This window comes from Citrus clementina, unplaced genomic scaffold (genome assembly GCF_000493195.1).
Source record: "Citrus clementina cultivar Clemenules unplaced genomic scaffold, Citrus_clementina_v1.0 scaffold_6, whole genome shotgun sequence".
Lineage (NCBI taxonomy): Eukaryota > Viridiplantae > Streptophyta > Magnoliopsida > Sapindales > Rutaceae > Citrus > Citrus x clementina.
This window is the reverse complement of record NW_006262139.1, coordinates 7,238,183-7,259,917: the sequence shown is the minus strand read 5'-3', so window position 1 is coordinate 7,259,917 and position 21,735 is coordinate 7,238,183. Positions and strand designations below refer to the sequence as shown.

The 21,735-nt window shown below is 30.7% G+C and overlaps 1 non-coding gene and 1 pseudogene across 1 annotated transcript; one reads left to right on the top strand and one right to left on the bottom strand.

The window, feature by feature from the left end:
- Nucleotides 1-4,120: 4,120 nt before the first annotated feature.
- On the top strand, nucleotides 4,121-5,918 carry LOC18038970 (annotated as a pseudogene).
- A 13,266-nt stretch (nucleotides 5,919-19,184) lies between these two features.
- Nucleotides 19,185-19,293, bottom strand: LOC112097463. Its single transcript, XR_002904995.1, has one exon. It is a non-coding gene; the product is annotated as a small nucleolar RNA R71 (small nucleolar RNA).
- Nucleotides 19,294-21,735: the final 2,442 nt, after the last annotated feature.

Sequence of the window (21,735 nt, the reverse complement as noted above, 5' to 3'; positions counted from 1 at the left end):
ATTATAACATAAGCATAAAATAACATATTATTGCTTGATAATTAAACAATTTTTAATACTAATCACCCACCAATTAGAGAAGAATTAGTGGTACCAAGCATGCAAGAAATAATATCTGAAATGTTGAATCATGCCAATGCTTTTATTTTCTTGCCAGGAGATCTTTCAACTTTTGAGGTACTGATTACATTTGCATCTTGGGCCCACTTAAACATTCATAAAAAAACCCATCGGTTGTGAAATGTTAATAATTTTTATGATGGCTTGTTAACTTTTATTAACTATGCAATAAAGAATCATTTTGTTCCACACTCTGTAAAAAAAGTATTTCTCTCTGCTTCTACTACTAATGAGTTACTTGATCTTTTACAAGCTTATACACCAGAGCCAGATCCCAAGACTTTTATACTGGATTGGCCAACTGATGATGGTAGCAATAGCAGTGATAAGAAATGCAAATTAGATTTAACTCTCCATTTGAAAATATTTTTTGTTGCAATGTTCATCTGTTGTCTTCTAAACTCTTCCTCTTTCCTTTTAAAACATTGAGGACAATTTCTCTTTCGGGTTGGGGGGAGGAAGTAGTTGATAATTGTGGAATATCTTAGTCCTGGTGATGTTTTTACAAATTTTTTCTGTAAAGATTAACTTTGGATTATATTTGAGTCGAAGATGGCTGGATATACAGAGTGCAGTACCTCTAGAAACGCATCTTCTTAATGTTTGAGTTTTATTTAAAAAAATTGACTTTTTCTTGTTCTTTGTCATTTGCTTTTAAGCTTTTACATCGAGTTCAGGTGAAATCTCCTCCTCTTCTTCTTTTGTTATTATTCTTTTCTCTTTTATTATTATTTTTTTTTATGCAAATCTGTAAATTTATAAAATGTTGAGATAATATTTAGATTAGGTTGGGGGTGTAGATAGTTGACGTATGTTTTTAAATATGTGTGTTTTTCTTTTTTCTCTTTTCTTTGTTTTTCTTTTTTCTCTTTTCTTTTTAAAAAACCCAAAAAAAATACATTTTTGTTTTTGTCTAGAATGACTGTGTAAAGAGTTACGACTTTTGAGACACATCCTAATAGTCTTGTTGTATTATATTTCGATTTTGAAATTCATAGTAAATTGTTTTGGTTCCCTTTTCTTTAAATTACTCAAAATTGTGAACTCTCCACTTGGTTATTAAGTCATTTAATTGTTTACTCATTTAACAGGTATTATTGAATCACTTTTCACACACACACTATGACACATACTAGTGGATTGTAAGTTAAAATTTTTGTAGCATTTAGTTCTTTTGATTTATTAGGAATAATATCTAAGGTATTAGAAAGTGTATATTACCAAAAAAAAACAAAAAAAACCAAAATAAGAAAAAAAAGAAAAGAAAAAAATGATTTTAATTTTGCTATATCTAGAACCCGAGTAATTAAGTCCATAGGGGTGCTTCAACACCTAGTGTCCTAAGATCAACTAGTTTAGGAGTCACTGGCCTAAAGCTCGCCACATGGGTAATATATATATTGTTTGCTTATTAGAAACATGAGTAATTAAGTCTGTAGGGGTAATTCAACACCTAGTGCCCTAAGGCCAACTGGTCTGGGAGTCACTGGCCTAAAGCTCGCTACATGTGTTAAATATTTAATATTTTTAATTTATATGTGTGAATAATCTACTGCCTACAGATAGAATTTCTACTAAATTTTGGAACAAAAATGTTGTTTTTCTTTTAATGAAGCCCCATAAGTATTGTGTTAATTACTTGAGCACAAATGAATGTTTGATAATATTCTGGATAATGAGTGAACACTGAAGAGGCAAAGAAATCTAGGAGAGTTTATGTATTTGGTAGTTTAGAGGATAGACGGAAAATTATTAACTTGCATGTGAATTTTGTAAATCTTAATTTAATATAATACTTTAATTGCTAAGGGCTAGCAATAAGCTGGTTGGGGGTGTGATTAGTATTAAAAGTTATTTAATTATCAAGCGATAATAATGTTATTTTGTACTTATGTTATAATTTAAAGTTGTGTTATGCAATATATTAGGAATTATTAAATATGTATTAAATATATCTAATTTTGTGTGTTTATTAGATAAAATATTAATTTCACATAATACAAGGCTCCAAACAGATAAACGAATGTCAAATTTGGATTCCGGAGGTCCAAAAACCTTAAGATCAGTCAAGATCAGCTTCAAATTGGGCTTGTGTAAAAAGAGTTGACTTTTTTTGTTGACCGAGCACTAATTAGATGATGAAATGAGCTGAAAATAGATATGAGTGCTGGAATAGCTGGCAATTTTGACTAAATCTCAACCGTTCATGATTCAATGGCCATGATTGTACCATGTGGCAATGGTTGGTGAAACAAGTTGTAGGATCCAAATCTTTATATTCGAGTCTACCCGATCCACCCATTAACCTGCTAAATCTCAATCGTTCTTTAGCCAAATCAGATGAATCAAATGATGTCACGTGTGATGTTGACTTTTGAAGTTTGACCAGTCGTTGGATCTTGATCTTGATCTAATGGTTGTGAGGAGCGCATGCATGAAGCTTATGATGGACCGCAAAACACTAGATTATGAATTTATTTTTTATAAATAGAGCTTCATTTTTATATTTTTAATCATCTCTCTTCTTCTCAATTTCTCTCCATCTCCTTGTAATCTTGATTATCAGGTGTGTTTTTAATATTTTGTATAATTATTTTATAAATAAATTTTATTTTATTTTCAAATTTAGTTGTTTTTATTACTTTTAATTATAAGTAATTTGATTTTAATATTTCTTTTTATTTCAATTATGCTTAACTAAATAATATTAGTTAGGGTAAGGTGAAACTCTTAGGAAATAAATATGATTTAATCAAATTTTATTTTTAATTTTATAAATTAAATTATTTTCTATTTAATTTTATACATATTTTATATTTTGAAATTTTGATTTATTGTAGACAACCAAGGGAGTTTGACACAATAAATTCTTAATATCTTAATATAAAGTATGGTAAAATGGTATTTTAACTTATTGTAGACAAATTAAATTTTGGCACAATAAATACTTAATCCATCATAAAATTAAAGGGAAAATAATAATAATTTATAGAATTAATCTCTTGGGTAATAAATCTAAAAAAATGATATAAAGAATTTATTAAGTTTTATTTACTATTAAGAGTGGATCCACAACCCTAACTAGTTCAATTTCATAGTTTTAGTTAAATTAAGTTGTTTATATTTAAGTTTTATTTTAAATTTTTAAATAAATAAAATAAATAAATTAAATATTTTTTCTGTGGATTAACCTCGAACTCACCCAACTATAATACAATAAGATACTCTTATACTTAGAAGTTAAAAATTAATTTTAAGTTGTGTCACCTACTAATAATATCTGTCGACCCATCAAATTTTAGCCTAACGCCTCCACATTTATTTGGCCAACCAGCCGCCTATAAATTCATATTCCCTGTACTGTAATTTGCAAGGACTCACTCTATCTATCCCTGAACTTGTTCGGCTACTTAGCTATCTCTTTAGGGTACAATCTTTTGCTTCTCTTTTATTGAATTCGATCAAATATCTCCTCTAACTATGCCATCATGTGCGAGGTCGAATTTTTATAAAACCGTTGTAAAGAGATCCTACAGAAATTTTATAGGGTTCTAAAATAAAATGCTGACCTCCGCACCTAAGAATGACTCACTAAATGTACATGTTAATGCTATGCATTTTCTTTTACTTTTAATTTGCTGCAGTCAAAAGGTATCAATGCTAATGAAAGTAAAGGAAATTAGTGAAATGATCAACCTCCCATGTTGGTCGCATCCGTAAAATGGAAAGTTGGTTACCACTATTTAATCTCTAACGCTCCTCATCTCTTGCTCGTTTCCCTCCTTGGCATTGTTTTAATCTATGATGGTTTTTCAACTTTGAGTACACTTGATGATTTGCTTCAGTTTTGGAACGAGCTTAGCTTCAAATTAAATTATGTGACAGTACTACTGGTAATATTATGCTTAGTATCCCTTGTTTTCGCAACCATTTACCTAATGAGCCGCCCGAAACTTTGACCTTTAAACAGAAACTTTTAGAGAGATCGAGGATTGGGAATATGACATATGGTCCAAAATCCTTGATGGACAACCCGGCAGAAAACCGTCATATGAAGGAGGCAAAGAAGGAGACTGACGATGTGATAATTGGAGCCATAGACGAGCGCTTGGCAAAAACTGGGTTCAAGCATAAAGATATTGGTATTCTTGTGGTGAACAGCAGCTTGTTTAATCCAACACCTTCATTGTCAGCCTTTATCGTGAATCATTACAAGCTTAGAAGCAACATCCTCAGCTATAATCTTGGTGGTATGGGTTTCACTACTTAAGTTATTTTAAGTTATTTCTTTTAAATAATTTCAGAGGCAGCTATTAAGTTACATTATCTGTAACTTACAACAACTGAGAAGTAGTCACCCAAGACAAAAGAATGGTAACATATGAAACAAGTAAGAGATCATGGGTAACTACATTCGGGTTATTGTAAGTTACATTATATGTAATTTAACTTACATTATAAGTTACATTTTAAGTAACCAATAATTGAGTTTCAACTGACGTTATAGGTTATTTGTAACTGTCAAATCAAAGTTAGTTATTAACAATGTGACGGTTACATATAAATGTTCGGATACTTGCTGTAATTTTTAATCTCTACCTCATAGGATTCAAACTTGGGGGCAAGCAATAATCAGTTTCTTTTTTTTTTTTTAAATTGGTTATAATCTAAAAAAGCACTGCAATCTGCGGTCTACTGAAACTTTATTAATTTCATTGTAGCAGGTGCAACCAAATTCCTACACTCTTGTGGTAAGCACAGAGAACATTACTCTAGGCTTGAATACAGGCAATGATCGATCAATGCTTCTTAGAACTGCTTATTTCGTGTTGGTCGCGCTGCAATTTCTCCTCTCCAACCCGATCATCTGATCGCTGTAGCTTAATTATATCAACTAGTACATTGAACAACTACCGTTACATAATTAACCGCAAATGATATTTTAGCCCCTAAATTAATTTCAATGCCCCATTCTTCTGTTATTAAACCTTTGAAACACTAAGAAAAATTATAATTAAAAAAATAGCCCTAACTTTGATAAAATAAATAAATCACAAAATTGTATCATGCAAAAAGATGATCGGTTGGAGAGGAGAATTGCAGCGCGACCAACACGAAATAAGCAGTTTGTAAGAAGCATTGATAGATCATTGCCTGTATACAAGCCTAGAGTAATGTTCTCTGTGCTTACCCACAAGAGTGTAGGAATTTGGTTGACAACAGTTATAATTGTATCATGCAAAAAGAAGATGAGTTTCAGCATGTAGGAGTCAAACTTTAAAAAAACCTCAAGGTTGTTGCTGGAGAAGCCCTGAAGACTCACATCACTGCACTTGGACCATTAGTTCTTCCAGTGTCGGAGCAACTCTTGTTTATTGCAACTTCAGTAGGAAGAAAAATCTTTAAAATGAAGATAAAGCAGTACGTTCCAGATATCTAGTTGGCTTTCGAACATTTTTGTATTCATACGGGAGGAAGAGGAGTGTAGATGGGATTTAAAAGAACCTTCAACTTAATGAATGGGTATGGAGCCTTCAAGAGTGACTCTTTACAGATTTAGGAATACCTCAAGCAGTCTTGTGTGGTATGAATTGGCTTACGCCGAGGCCAAGAGAAGAATTCCGAAAGGTGACAGGATATGCCAAATTGGTTTCGGAGCAGGATTCAATTGCAACACTGTTGTATGGCCTGTATTGAAAACCATTAATCTCAATCCTGCCTTGGACAAAAATCCTTGGATTGATGAAATTGATGATTTCCCTGTTCAACTGCCACAATTTGCACCAATTGCATTCTGATTGCAAAATCAAAATTTTTATCTCAAATGGTGGATATTTGATGTTTCATTCATCACATCATCCATACACTTGATAACTATCATGTATATTATTCAGAATAAAATTTGGGTGGGATTATTTGCATTTCTAAAACATACTTTGAGTACCCTATTATTTTTAACACACGTGATAAATTTCTATTTTACACGCTCTTTAAAAAAATCCAAATAGTCCTTAATCAATGCGTCATTAACTATTTTATTTCTTTATACATTCAAACATTCATCTCACTCTAGTTGGCTCATTCCATTAATTTTTCAAAGATCTATGTAATAGAAATTTGAAAAGATTATAACTTCATTCCATTAATTTCTTTTTAATACGAAAAAGAGATAAAACTTTAGTTTACCCCCTAATTAAAATGACAATTTTTGATTTATTCTCAAAGTATGAAAATATCAATTTACCCCCATTTATTGTTAATAAGGAAAAAAAATCTCTCTCCCATTTGCCCTTATCTTTTGAATGAAAATGAGAGTAAATTGCAGTTCTTAAAGTTTTGGGAGATTGAGTATAACCATACTATCTACCGGGTAAATTGAAGTGCACCCTTCAAGATATTCAAATTTTTCTTTAGTAAAATATCAATTCTCTTCACTAAAATGAAATAACTTTTTTTTTTCAAATTCTTTTTTGTAGAGAATTATCTTCATTGAATCACAAATTCAATTTTATTATCGTCTTTAATCAGTTGTTGAGATCTGCAGATTTTTCTCTCACTCTCTTTCTAATCACTGAATATTTTTTTCTCTTTCCATTTTCAACATTGATGCTCCTTTTATTTGCATATATGAATGAGTATTGTTTTCAAATATTGTAGTTTGTTGTTGGCCATTTTGTGAAAAAATTTCAGTTTTTTTTTTTTTTTTCCCCCCCCCCCCCCCCCCCCCAAGTGATTTATGATATAGATTTATGTTTTTTTTGAAGGATTGTTTGTGTTGCTAAATGGTCTCAAGAGTTTTTCAATTAACTGAAACTCAATTGCCCATTTGCGTAAATTACAATCGGAAGATTTTTGTAATTTAAATTTTTTATTAAAATTTGGGTGTCTAAAGTACATTTTAATGTGTAAATAACCCCACTCATAAAATGTTGAGATATGAATTTAGGATGTCTAACACTACCAATTTAAGAATCAATTAACCGGATAAAATGTTCAGATATGAGTAATGAATTTATACTAAATTTATTTGTAATTATATTGAAAATCACCATTATTGCATTGCATATACAATAAAACATTTCTATAGTTATGTTGTCCGGACCAAATTAATTTTATTACTATAAGGAGGTTATAAATTAATAGAGTTGTAGTTACAAAATTTATTATTTTGAATTAGTTATCATTATTGCAGGTGATATATATGGAGATAAAGTATATGCATATTGATAGTTAATTAATGAGGCATGTCAAATCTAATCTATAGATATTGATAAAAGAAATAGACATATAGTATAACCTTTATGTAATCATAGTATTGGGATCAACTATTTTTATTATCATGAGGAGGTTATAATTGAATAGAGACGTGATTATAAAAATTATTGGTTTGACTTAGTGGTTGTTAGTCCAAATATTATAGAAGTAAACTATAAACTATATTAATTTTATATGATTAAGAATATGCAAAGTCATCTTAAAAGTCTAAAGTTTTGCATTTTCTTTAATTTTTTCTCCCACTGTAATTTATGTAAATGTTATACAATGATTTGGTAACAACTCTATAGAAAAAAAAAAAAACTTTAGAAATATATAAGAATATCTAGAGAAATATTTAGGAAATCGGTCTAATTCTACATCTTTTTGTTCCATTTGAAGAAAGGAAGGACTTCAAAGAGTCGATTTTTCTTTTAGCTATTGAATCTTAGACTGATAAATATGTGATATTCTAAATTCTCATTACTAATGGAATCGAAATGATTTTAAAGTTGATAAGATGATCCTTTTATTACATCTTAAATCTTTAATGTACCATAGCATATATTTTTTACAATATAGTGATAATTATTATTGTGGGGGCAAGTTACTTAAAATGGGATCTAGGAAAACTATAACTTATTATAATGTGGAGTTTATTCTTATTTATAATTAACCCAAATTGGGACCATAATTTTTTATGACTATATGGACATTTTTTCTATGGGTGAGGTTATTTGAACCCAATAAAATACTCCTGACACCCATTTTTTCTATAAAATTTTATATCACAAATATGCCCCTAAATAAATTTACTTGTAAACCCTTATGTCTCTTCTTCATGCTAAATCTATAAATTCCTCGGTTAAATACATATGAAATTATGTTTACACTTGTTGGAAGATAACATTGACAAAACAAAGCATTTCTCATTGCGGATTACTTAGGGTGCGTTTGGCACATTGTATTCTATTATACTGTATTATATTATTTTAATGCAAGTGTATTATATTATACTGTGTTGCTAACTGTATTGTATTAATTTGTTTGGTGATTAATTTAAATTACATATTAAAAATAATATTTATTAGTACTTAGAAAATATTAAATATAGAAATCTTAAATTTTAGAATTTTAACATTATTTTTAGTATAAATGTTAAAAAAAATCATAATTATTCATAAAGATAAAAATTTATGGCCTTAAATTTTTGGCAGCATAACATTTATATTTTCAGTATTTTCCAAAATTATAATCTGTGAAATAAAGACAGAATGAAATCATTCAATCAAATAATTTGTGCATCAAATTTTACAGAGGAAACCTCTCATCAGCTTTAGCCCCACACTTCTCAAACACAGCAAAGTTTTACATCATTTACAACACAAGGATTCAATACATTTAAATAAAGTTACATATCACTGAATGTTTTATATGACAAAAGATCTAACTACTATACACACAACTACTTCAACGGCAAGCAAATTTGAATTAGAGGACCTCCATCAGAAAATTATATCGGTTTCCAAACCGTAAAAACTCCTTACACATCTCTAGTATTAGTTCTCGATCTACTTGCCTGAAAAAGTTTTTGATTTCATCTCTAACATCATATATCTCATCAAAATCAAACAAATACGTCAAGCATCCTTTCTTCAACATGTTCAACTAATATAGCCAGGCCTCTTGCAGCCTCTCAAGGACATTCCCCGAATTGATATCTTCCAAAAGGCTATCCTCGCAAACATCTATCAAGTTTGCAATGTCGTAGAACAATAGTAAATTGGTTACTACATCATTATGAACATATTTGGATCAATAACACGGATGATCATTACACAGTTGCCGCAACTTGAACCACATTAAGTGCTAACTATTTGCATCACTTAATTCAGATGAAGTAAACATGGAGAAAAAACATCTCAATGAATATGAACCTTAATTTTGTTTGCCATGTGATGAAAACAATTTCTCTTCTCATGTGTATATGTAAAACAACAAGTAAAATGAGGGGAAAAAAACTATTTTAGCAATTATTCAAGCATGCATTATATTGAGTATTGATTATTTCAATAATTTCATGATATTAAAAAAAACTATTGTCAATTACTCAAGCATGCATTTTCAGACTGATTTGCAGCATCAATATTGTGGCAGAAGGTATAATTTTCAGAACACTGTAAATCCAAAAAGAATTATAAATTGAAGCTAAATGTCAATGAGAAAAGCATATAAGCATGATATTAAAAAAAATATATTGTCAATTACTCAAGCATGCATTTTCAAACTGATTGCAGCATCAATATTGTGGCAAAAGATATAATTTTCATAACACCGTAAATCCAAAAAGAATTAGAAATTGAAGCTAAATGTCAATGAGAAAAGCATATAAGCTTCTGTGCAAGTCCAAAACCAAGAAGCTATGAGAAAAACATTTGTGCAAATCCAAAACCAAAAAGCATATAAGGCTCTATGCAAGTCCAAAACCAAAAAAAATGTGAATAATGTCAATGAGAAAAGCATATGAGAATACTTATAGTCCAAAAAGCTAGAAAACTAAAAATATAAGTGATTTGTTAATTCATAACATGTGAAAGTTAATTAAAAAGGAAAAAGTTTATAACTTCATTCTGTCTCTCTCTCTCGTTGTTCAACTTTATTTATTCATCATCAATTATATACCAGTACTTTGCAAGAAAATTTCAAGACTCATATGCAAGTTTAGATTACAATTTGAATCTTAAATATCATGGAATATCTTAGATTTGTATAGGTATAATCACATAATCGCATCGACCTCTACTCGCATAATTCCCTGTCCTCCACCTTTACTCCCTCCACTCTCCACCACATAATTGCATCAACTAATTACTTTTTTTATTACTTGTTTAACTAATTAATTAATTTTCTCAAAAGAAAAATTAATCTATTTATTCATATCTGAAGGAGATTAATTTAATTGATTTAATTGTAAGTAAAAATATAACAAGAACTCATAAAACCAAGTAAAAAGTACTGACAAAATCAATAGCTACCTACAACAACAGCAACAAAAAAAAAAAACAAAAATCAAACCCAGAAAGAAAAAGACAGGCTTCAACATAAAAGAATGAAAATTAAACTGATTGTGGTTCAATTTGAAAATTCAGACCCAAATACTAACCGGTTGATTGATGATTCAATGGCAAAGTGCAAGCACGTCAGTGGTAGAACAGATGGGTGGTCTCACGCGGCACGAGAAGCACTTGTTGGCGACGGTCATGGCATCGAGCAATGGGAGTAACCGTGATAAAGAAATGAATGTTAGATATGTTGGATGGATCGTGTTATTATAGAATAAAAAAGAGAGATTTTCTGGGTTTTAATTATCTAATGCAATACCGCATAAACCCTGCTCCCACTCGGGTATAATTTATGTGGGTTTAAGTGTATTAGAACAGTAAATTTATGAGGGGTAATACAAATTAATTTTACTACCAAACATGAGATAGTATAAATTTAATATTATTCAGGATTATAATACCATGTAACCCAATGTCCCAAACATGCCCTTAGGGACGATATTTTAACATTTCTTATAATGAAACATATGCAAAATGAAATCTCAATTGTTGTTGAACCAGTAACAATGCTATTTTTCAAGTTTCATGAATTTAAAATCCTTAACATATTTGGGAAAAAGGAGGGGAAGAAGTTGTATCAAATTAACAAATTATGATAAAAATATAAGTGGCAGTTCGATTGCTCTTTGCAGAGGGTAATCTTGAATTCATTTATGCACTGACTCCAAAAGTATCTTTGCTTAATCCCAAATCAAAATTATGGAGCTTCCCCCATTACAATATTTATAATGGATAAAATTATTTCTAAAAGTAATAATTTTGTAAGAATCACTCATTAAGTTTATAGATCTAAATTAGTTTGGAAAAGACATAATGTTCTTTGATGTTCACTGATATCGGTGAAGACATAGATACAAATAGGATATTTTAGAAATTGAGATGGGTGCTTAAAGAAAAATTATGAATTCAAAATTTTGTCGATATCATGAGAAATTGGGTTAATGGTTTCAAATAGTCTTTCCCTTTTTCCATATATAGTATTGGTATAAATAAGATTTAAGTATTTACTATCAATATTGCATGCCTAGTAGAAAAATCCTTAGATTAATGAAATTGCTTTCCCGTTCAAGTGCCAAAATTTCTCCGATAATTTTACGCTCACTCTCTGTTCCAAAAGGGACATTGTCATAACTAGGACAAAGTTTTAGTTAGATGGTACAAATACCACGTCATTACCCATCAAGAGATAGAATACAAATATGCTTTATTTGGTATTGAAATATTGTAGTTTTTAGGTTTTAAGCCACAATTTTTGTGAAAAATATTATAATTTTAAAACATAAGTAGTAAATATGATTTATAAACAATGATTTTGACAATAATAATAATAATATGATAGGTTTTTTATTATAAAACTGTAGGTGAAATCATATCGATTAGCGTTTACCAAATATTTTAGTATTATAACTGTCTGACCTCAATAGTAAGCAAGGTGCCGAGGCCTCTATCTATTACGTATCACATACTAAGTGAATCGTGTAATATAAAGGCATATTTAAAATATGTATGCAAAATATTAAGACATGTAACACAAAGGCACATTTAAAATGTGGACCCAAATGAACAACTCAATCTTTGACCAACTGGTCAGAACCCATCACTAATTCGAGCCCTCACAAAGCATTATGGGAATTTAATTTTTTCTTCAATTATGGAAAATAATTAAGTGAAGATAGTTTTTTCCTTTTCAAAATGTGAGTGGAGTAGATATTCCTCAAATATTACAAAGGGGTAAATTTTGGGCAATGCTATGTAAGATTTAATGTAAGTTAGTCTCAATAATTATCTAATCAATAGTAGTATGATGTAATTTCAAAAGTAATCTCATGTAATATGAACTGTAATTTAAATAATATTCTCATGTAATTAAAAAAAAAAGAATATGAGCTCAAGTAATAATCTCATATAATATTAATTATAATTCCAGCAATAATCTTATGTAATTTAAAAAACAATGGACCCAAATAGCCACTCTACAATGGTGCAGGTGTAGTACATCATCGTTTCTTGTATGAGGGGAAAGCACGAAAGCCGCCTAATCAAAGTACCAAGGGCCCAATTTTATTAGTTAGAGCATAACTATTTCTAAAGGAAATTTTAACCACATTCTAATGTTGTTCACACATTTTATTGGGACATTTGTCACGTAATTTTGCACTAATTTATTAAATTATTTGAATTAGGGAGGAACAACTTTTGGCCACTGGCATGGCGCCACTACCCGTCGGCGGAGGTGACCAGTCGACTTTCCCTCACCCCACTGGTGACCTTCCTTTGGCTAGGCAACCACCATCTCAACCACATGCACGTTTGAACCATAAGCCACGTACTCGGTCTAGATGTAAAATCCAGCCCTTGGACCCACTGACGGCGGTTGGTGGTGATTTACCACCACTGACACCTCCTTTTCATGAAGGCGATCATTTCCCTGATCGGCTGTAAGGTTCAATTCTCTCACCTAAATATAGTAGAATTCATTTTGAGCTAGCAAGCCCCTTTAAGTATTAAAATAATATTAATAATATATAATATTTAATTTTAAGAGAAGTAATGACATAAGTGATGATGCAATGACTAAATAATAATGACATAATCTATGACATAAGTGATGATGTAAGAGAAGTTGTAGAGATAGATAAGAATTCTAGAAACTAGTAAGGTATTATGAAGAATAATTTCAACCATTGATCAAGAGTTAGAGTGGCAAAAACCTAGCCATCCATTAGCCTTAAGGAATCCTATAAATATCCTAACCCCCTTTCATTTTCAATCCAACCTAGGAATTAAAACAATTGTTTAGGAGAGAATCAAAGCAATTGGTAAGTTTACTCTCCTTATTGTCCATGAGATTTCCAATCACTCTATTTAGGGTTTATATTAGCATAATTTTAGATTGATACAAATTATAATACATGATTTAAGGTGTGTTTAGGTTTTGTTTAGGGTTTTGATTTATTGTGGGTTTTAATAATCAACCATTGGCATATTAAGCACACTGGACAAAGTTTGGACAATATGAGTATCTTAAATTCAAACATATATTTTCTTAATGATATTTCTTAAGAACTTTACATTTCTAAAAACTAGACATATAGAGCTTATTGATTAAATTTTGTTTCATAAGATTTGACTTTTTTTTTCAATTTTATATGGATTTTTGAACAGGACACTAATACACTGGAAAACTGTGATTCCAGCAAGGAAATCAGATTCATAAACTTATTTGTACTATTAAATGAACTCTAAACATTCTGACATTTTATATAGGAGTTGATACACTTGTCTAGTATTCCTAGTTTTAATTTCATAATTTTCTTATTTGTATATGATTTTATAAAATTCTCAGAATACGTTCTGTTCGGTTAAGGTACTATGAAATAGTTTTGAATTTGTCAAGTAATAAATAGTTTTGAAAATGTTTTTGGTATCGGATCCTCTTGGAAAGTTTATATGAGGTACCCATGGATATCCAAAATGGTTCTACAGAATATTATGTCATTTTGTTTTAGATTAAGAGTTAAAATTCTAAGAATTAGACTAGTACGGGTATGAATTAGCAAATCAGACTCTTAGGATAAGTTATTAATAGTTATATCCTATATTTGTTAAGGTGTTGGAGGTGATTGGGACTTTTAGAGGCTTAGAGGTGTGTTAGTTCAAATCCCTTTATCGAGGTAAGTAACTTCATTTCTAGTATACTGAATATGTACAAGTATTTTGATATTATTATTATAAGTAAAAATATTTTTATACTACTTAGAAGATTAATGGATTTTCATAACAAAATTAGTTTTATGTAAATGTTTTAAAGCCTAAATTCTTTTTAACAAAGTATTTTATAAATGCTTTTTAATATGTAAATTATTACCTTTTATGATTTTATCTTTAAAATGTTATGCAAGCCTAAATTATTGATATGAACTTTTATGAATCTGATACGAATGTTTTGTACCCATGTCTTATTTCAATTATTGATGATTGTATGGGATTCCTAATGTTTTGGCTCATTGTCTATAGTTATTCTGATTCTGATTTTGATTCTGATCGTAATATACGATATATCTCTATGGACCAGTACTGGGTTTTTGTTTTAAGTGTGCACACGATATTCTGATTCTGTTTTTGGCCAGGTCACCGGGACTATAGGTGACACTATATGACATGAGCTAACCTTTTGTTTTCTGTGAATGTGATATATGATTTGCTTTCGTAAGTAACAATGCTTTTGATATTCTGAGATACAATGAATTTATGTTATTTTATCATGATATATCGTTTTATGAAATTTATAGATTATGATATCTGTTTTAAATAAAAGAAGGCTTGCAATATTTTTGCTATCAATAGGCCTAGTGTGTTAGGAATCGTTTTACTTACAGAGTTGACGGCTCACCCCTCATTATTATTTTTTGCAGATTAAGTTCCGTTTGAAAGGTGTGTCTAGCTTTGGAGTTAGTGATTTCATTTCCGTTTGCTATTTGAATAAGAAGAGGAATGAACTTATGTTTCTATTTAGTTTATTTATATTATGAACTTGTAATTTGGAGTTTGAGACTTTTGTTATTTTTGGGAGAGACTATTTAGTGTATAATAGGTGAATTTGTGGAATTATTTGAATAAAAATTTGAGATATTTCAGTTTGAAAATTTATGAGTAAAGATTACGATTTGTGAGTAACCTCCTTCTTCACGCGCTCGCACGTGTTAGATTTGGGGTGTTACACGGCAGCCACCAACACAGCTGTAACAACCCCATAACAGCAAGCCTTTTTTATGTCTTTTTCCATCAAACAATCTCGTTGCCACAACTGTATCTTTCACCGCCATAGGCATCTCTCCCCTACCGCAGCCTTCACCCTTGACTAACTCCGACACAGACCAGCCATCAATGATGTCTCTGCTGCCACAAAACACAGACCACTCTCTCGTTGCCCAACTTTTAGACACTGCTAGGGGCATCATGACCATCCCAGCCATTTCCTATCAACCACCTTTGCACCACCACGATACCTCCCAGCTGCCTTAATTGCCTACTCCGCCTCCCCTCAGCCTCCATTGTCTACAACAGTTCAAACGTTAGTCACTGACATACAACGTCGAATCCATTCACCAAAGCACCCCAGTCACAACGCCCGAAGCCCTAGTCCAAATCCACCATCTTTAGGCCAAATCCAAACATAAAACCAAGCCCAAACCTATGACCTTAACACCACTCTCCAAGCCCAAAGCCAAATCCCCCAAGAAAATCAAATACAAACACAAAATTGATCCCTCCATGGAACCCAAATCCAAGCCCAAACCCAAACACAATACCAGGCCAGCCCTATGATCTTGACCTACCTCTTTAAGCCTAAAGTAATCAAATAAAGCCTAAACTCATGATTCTCTCCAAAACCAAGCCCATGCCCACCCATTTGATAAAGCTTTATATGCCTCTGTTACTAATCCTGCAGTTATCCTCAACTCTAATGTTGTCTCACAGCCTCTTATGTCATTTGTTAATGCTCATTTTGGCCCTCAAATCCCTTCAATTTCGATGAAGCCAGTTTCATTATTTGGAGGTGAACCTATTGTTCTCTTTTTTGCTGCAAAAATCCAGATCATGGCTGAGCCTTTCAAATTATCGCTTGTTGGTAAGTTTTCATTTGGCCATCCATCTATGGATTTGATTCGAAAATTTTTTGTTTCTTTGGGTTTGAAAGGTTGTGCACAGATTTCTTTACTAGATAATCGACATTTGTTGATCAAGCTTCATTTTGAAGAAGATTACTCACGTATTTGGAGTAGGCAGACTTGGTATAGCAAGTCCATGTGCATTTTCAAGTGGTCTATTTCTTTTCGGTGCTTTGAAGAATATCATGTTGCTCATGTCTAGTGATTATTATTAAAAATTATTTAATTATCAAGCGATAATATGTTATTTTATGCTTTTGTTATAATTTATATTTTTGTTTATGTAATATATTAGGAATTATTAATTATGTTTTAAATATATTTAATTGTGTATTTTTATGTGTTTATTAGGAAAAATATTAATTTTACGTAATTCGAGACTTCAAACAGATAAACGGAGGTCAAATTTGGATTCCGGAGGCCCGAAAAACTTTAAGGTCAGTCAAGATCGGCTTAAAATTGGGCTTGTGTAAAAAAAATTGACTTTTCCTGTTGACCGAGCACTCAATAGATGATGAAATGAGCTTACAATAGATATGAGTGCATGAGAGCAATTTTGACTAAATCTCAACCATTCATGATTCAACGGCCATGATTGTGGCACGTGGCAATGGTTGGTGAAGTAAGTTGTAGGATCCGAATATTTGTATTCGGGTCGACCCGATCCACCCATTAACCCACCAAATGTCAACCGTTCTTTGGCCAAATCGGATGAGTCAAATGATGCCACATGTAATGTTGACTTTTGAAGTTTGACCAACCGTTGGATCTTGATCTAATGGTTGTGAGGAGCACATGCCTGAAGCTTATGATGGACCGCAAAACACTGGATTATGAATTTATTTTTCTATAAATAAATCCTCATTTATATGTTTTTAATCATCTCTCTACAACTCTCTTCTTCTCAAATTCTCTCCATTTCCCTGTAATCTTGATTTTCAGGTGTGTTTTTAATATTTTGTATAATTATTTTATAAATAAAATTAGTTTTATTTTCAATTTTAGTTGTTTTTATTACTTTTAATTATAAGTAATTCAATTTTAATATTTCTTTTTATTTCAGTTTTGCTTAACTTAATATTATTAGTTAGGGGAAGGTAAAACTCTAAGGAAATAAATATGATTTAATCAAATTCTATTTTTAATTTTATAAATTAAATTATTTTCTATTTAATTTTATACATATTTTATATTTTGAAATTTTGATTTATTGTAGATAAACAAATGAATTTGGCACAATAAATTCTTAAGATCTTAATATAAGGTATGGTGAAATGGTATTTTGACTTATTGAATTTTGGCACAATAAATACTTAATCCATCATAAAATTAAAGGGAAATAATAATAATTTATATAATTAATCTTTTGGGTAATAAATCTAAAAAAAATGGCAAAAAGAATTTATTAAGTTTTATTTACTTCTAAGAGTGGATCCATAATCCTAACTAGTTTGATTTCATAGTTTCATTTAAATTAAGTTATTTATATTCAAGTTTTAATTTCAATTTTTAGATAAAATAAAATAAACATATTAAATCTTTTCTCTGTGGATCGACCTCGGACTCACAGAGCTATAATACAACAAGACACTCTTATACTTGCGAGTTTAAAATTACTTTTAAATTGTATCAAGTTTTTGGCGCCGTTGCCTGGGAAAAGTTTTTATTTGGTTTGTTTTTCCGATTTTTTATTTCTCTTATATGTAAATTTTCGTTTGCCCCCTTTTCCTTTTCTTAAATTTTCTTTTATCCCCACATCTTTCATAATTCTAGTTTCAGCCCAACAATTCTCGTTTCTAGCTCATTTTTCTCATAATTATGTTTTGACCCCAACATCTTTCAGAAGTTTCACATTCATCCCACATGGCTCAATTCTAAACTTTTAAAAATTACAGTGTGGCCATAAAATTAAAAATAATTGGCAATAGATTCCCTAGACGAAATTCCTCAAAATAATCAAGACTTGGACTTACATCTTGGATATACTTTGGACATATTTGGACTTATTTTGGACTTAATTTGGAAAAAATTAACTCTAACTACTAACTCTTAACACACTAACTGCTAACTGCTAACTTTTTTTTTATTTTACTTATTTAATTTTCTGCATTTATTTTATTTCGTATCTATTTATTTATTTTTGCTTTATTGGTGGGTTCAACTACCAAACTAACTACTAACTCTTAATTTTTATTTTCAGTTATTTTATTTTCAATATTTATTTTATTTTCAATATTTATTTTTTTTTGTTTTTTTTTGCTTTATTTTTTTATTGGTGGGTTCAACTACCATTTTTTTAGCTATTTTATTATTTTGCATTTATTTTTATTTTATTTTTGCTTTATTGGTGGGTTCAACTACCAAAATTGTTATTTAATTTTAGTTTTAATTTTCTTTTGTACACTTATATTATTTGCATATTTTATTTTTTTATTTTTATTTAATTTTTTTATTTTGTTATTAATTTGTGTGAATTATCTTTATAACATAACCATTGCATGAGACGTTGGTCTCGATCTTTAAGTAGCAGGTTAATTCATAGATCTCAATTTCCACCACCAATTATGGATGAGAACCAAGACGAAAACTTTGTGCACGAACCTAATCCTCATATTAATCAAGGAGATAATCATTCTCAACATGGGCATGATCAGAATCAACCAAGAACTCTGAGAGACTACATGAATCCAACCAGAACCGGAGCACCGTGGTGTCTAGTATTCCCTCCAGAAGCATCTGGATTCAACTTTAAATCAGGTATTATCCATCTTTTACTAACATTTCATGGTTTAGAATCTGAGAATCCATACTTTCATCTAAGAGATTTTGAGGAAGTTTGTAATACATACACAGACCAAAATTGTTGCATGAACATAATTAGATTAAAGCTTTTTCCTTTTTCATTAAAAGATAAAGCTAAAACTTGACTACAAAACCTTAGATCTGGATCAGTAAGAACTTGGAATAACATGCAAGAACAATTTTTGAAAAAAATTCTTTCCACCTCATAGAACAAATTCTTTTAAAAGGCAAATCACTTCTTTCACTCAAAAAAATGGAGAAACATTATACCAATATTGGGATAGGTTTAAAGAGTTGCTTAACATATGTCCACATCATGGTTTTGAAACTTGGCGATTGGTCACTTACTTCTACGAGGGCTTAATACCCCAAAGTAGACAGGTTGTTGAAATGATGTGTAATGGTGAATTTTGGGATAAAAATCCTGAGGATGCACTAGATTACCTTGACCAATTAGCTAAAAATGCACAACATTGGGATACTGTTGGAACTTTTGAATTGACAAATAAGCAACAACCATCTCCATCTAGTGGAGGAATCCATAACCTTAGGGAAGATCATGATTTACAAGCAAAATTTGCATCCCTAGTTAGGAAGGTTGAAGCTTTGGAGCATAAAAAAACTGATCAAGTAAAATCTATTCAAGAAATTGCATGTACCATATGTAGATCAAATGATCATTTCACTCAAGATTGTCCTACTCTGCCTGCACTTAAAGAATGTCTAAATGATCAAGCTAATGTCATTAACACTTTTAATAAACCAAACCCATATTCACAGACTTATAATCCTGGTTGGAGAAATCATCCGAATTTCAATTGGAGGAATAATAATAATGCACAATCTTCACAAGCACCACCTCCACAAAATTTCCAAAATGCTCAGCCTTATGCACCACCACCATGGACAAATCTGGAAGACACAATGCATTCATTCATCAGAAAGCAAGATGTTATTAACAATCAAAATGCACAAACTTTTTCTGATTTGAAAGATACTCTTGCTAAAATTGCTTCTGCACTCACAATTCAAGAAAAAAGAAACTTTCCAGCCCAACCACAACCAAATCCTAAGATTCAACAAAATTTACCCACAGACCAAGTCAAGTCAGTTATAACTCTTCGTAGTGGTAAGGTTGTTGATAGACCTATGCCTGAAGCTTGTGAAAATGATGAAAATTCAAAGGGTAAGGAAGGACTAAATAAACATACACCTAGTGAAGAAATAACTAGTGTTACACCTGAACCACCATTTCCGCATGCATTGAATAAACCAAGGAAATCAAACCACTCTTCTGAAATTTATGAAATCTTTAAGCAAGTGAAAGTTAACATTCCTCTATTAGATGCAATCAAGCAGGTACATTCATATGCCAAAATTTTAAAGGACTTGTGCATTGTTAAGAGGAAATTAAAGGTAAGAAAGAGTGCTTTCATGGCCGAATAGGTAAGTACAATTCTGTCTACTAATAATAAGTTGAAATATAAAGATCCTGGTTGTCCTACTATTTCTTGTATTATTGGTGATCACAGAAATTGAGCATGCTTTATTAGATCTTGGTGCTAGTGTTAATTTACTTTCATATTCAGTTTATCTTCAACTTAATCTTGGTGAGTTAAAATCAACTTCAACTATACTTTTGCTTGCCGATAGATCAGTTAAAGTACCAAAAGAAATAGTGGAAGATGTTTTAGTACAAGTTGATAAATTCATATACCCTGTGGATTTTATTGTCTTGGAAACCGAACCTGTTGTGAATAATTACAAACCAATTCCTGTAATTTTAGGTCAACCATTTTTAGCAACTACTAATGCTTTGATTAATTGTAGGAATGGTTTAATGAATTTATCTTTTGGGAATATGACTTTGGAATTGAATGTTTTCAACATGTGCAGGCAATCTAATGAAGAAAATGAGAATGAAGATGATACTGATGAGCAAAAAGAATTGTTTGAATCTTGTATTGAGGAAAATATTCAAAAAGGGGTTTTTTCTGAACTCTCTGATATTTGTTTAGTTAATTCAATTGAGTCAAATAAGCAACTTGAACTTGATATTTTTAATATAAATTCGTTGCTTGATTCCGTGCAGACTTCACAAAATTATGATGACGAGCCAAAATTTGAGGAGCTTGGAAGTATTAAAAAGATATAACAACAAGAAGCACCTAAACTGGAATTGAAACGTTTGCCTGAAGTATTGAAGTATGCTTTTCTTGGAGAAGAACAAACTTATCCTGTTGTAATTTCTTCTACTTTAACAAGCGACCAAGAAGGAAAGTTACTAACTGTTCTTAAAAAGCATAAAAATGTAATTGGATGGACTTTAAATGATATTAAAGACATTAATCCGTTAATATGCACACATAGAATTAATTTAGAAGAAAATGCTGAAACATGTCAACAACCTCAAAGAATATTAAACCCACACATGAAAGAGGTAGTCAAAATAGAAGTTTTTAAATTGCTTGATGTGAGAATTATCTACCATATTTATGATAGTAAGTGGGTAAGTCCTACACAAATAGTCCTAAAAAATATGGGATCACTGTTGTTAAAAATAAAAAAGGTGAATTAATTCTAACATGAATTACATCTAGTTGGCGCATGTTCATTGATTATAGAAAGTTAAATGAAGCCACTAGAAAAGACCATTTTCCATTACCATTCCTTGACCAAATCTTAGAAAGAGTAGCATGACATCCCTATTAATGTTTTTTAGATGGATATTCAGGTTATTATCAAATTCCTATAACACTTGAGGA